The sequence below is a fragment of the Otolemur garnettii genome, unplaced genomic scaffold (assembly GCF_000181295.1).
Source record: "Otolemur garnettii isolate 467f Iridium unplaced genomic scaffold, OtoGar3 scaffold00084, whole genome shotgun sequence".
NCBI lineage: Eukaryota > Metazoa > Chordata > Mammalia > Primates > Galagidae > Otolemur > Otolemur garnettii.
The window spans coordinates 510,006-511,093 of record NW_003852479.1 but is presented as its reverse complement, the minus strand read 5'-3'; the positions used below and the strand labels follow the sequence as shown (position 1 = coordinate 511,093).

Genomic DNA, 1,088 nt, shown 5'->3' with positions numbered 1-1,088 from the left:
GCTGGTTCAAGATGCCCAGTGTGTGGCTGCCATCCACAAGGACAGGGGAGAGTTGTTCTGTCCGAGTACATGATGGAAAGAACGTGAGTTTGGAGTCAGGTAACCCACCTTCAAAGTCCAGCTAAATGCCCTCAGGCGAATGGCCTAACCCTACTCGTGTCAGCCATGCATCAAGGGACGTAGGCACTGCGCAGTGATTGTTCTCTGTGGTTTTCTTTCGCAGTCAATGGAATCTAAAAAGCCAGCATAACCTCTGCTGCCAGCTTGCACCTGCAGTATCTTCCTTAACTTTCGGCCTCAATTGCCCCGACCTCTTGTCTTATTACATCGACAGAGGACATCTGGTTCTTTCAGCACTTGCTACTTCTCAGAAATGTAATTTTCTGACCTGACTTACCACTGGAAGGCAACTTACCAGTCATCTAAAGCCTGTGGCACAGCTTATCAAGGAAGGAATAAAACGGAATGCGGATGAACCATCATTTTGTGCCCCCTTTCAGGAGAGGCAGTCACAGCAGTGTTTGGGACCAAGCCTACTTCTCAATGTCTTCCTCCTTTTCTTCTCTTGATTAGAGGTCTTCTCTGACATCCCATTCCTTTTTTGAGGTCTAGTGGATTACACCAAAGGAAGGAGCTCTGAAAATCTTTGTCTCCCTAGCGGGCAGGAGTTTCTGGAGCTTGTGCTGTGATTGGAAGTTAGTAAGTACGTTAGGGACCTGCTTTTCCTTAGTTCATGTAACCTACCTAGGATTTTAAAGGATGAGTGCTGCGTGTAGGAAAAGAGACATGTGGCTTTGAAAAGCACATTTGGAAGCAAACGCATTGGAAGCCTGGGCCTGTCTAGAAGTCTGACTCTAACTGGGGGGCGGGGGGGAGGGTGTCCTCTAAATGACAAAACATCCAAGTTCCCACTTTGGCGTCTCTTGACCATAGAAGTGACTCTAAAGTGGAATCTGTGCTGGGAGGAGCTGCTGTTTTAGTCCTCGAGGGTGCTATTGTTACTGGGCCAAAGAATCCATCCACCTTCCACTCAAGCCAATCAATGGAGAAGTGGAGGAGACATCAACAATTCCACCTTTTTTTTTTTT

General features: G+C 47.3%; 1 protein-coding gene and 1 pseudogene across 1 annotated transcript in view; one reads left to right on the top strand and one right to left on the bottom strand.

The window, feature by feature from the left end:
* Positions 1-1,088, bottom strand: part of PPM1L (protein phosphatase, Mg2+/Mn2+ dependent 1L) — a 270,729-nt gene that overhangs the window by 27,955 nt on the left and 241,686 nt on the right. The gene's annotated exons all lie outside the window — the stretch shown is intronic.
* The window catches only part of LOC105887425, a 4,703-nt pseudogene that overhangs the window by 837 nt on the left and 2,778 nt on the right, over positions 1-1,088 (top strand).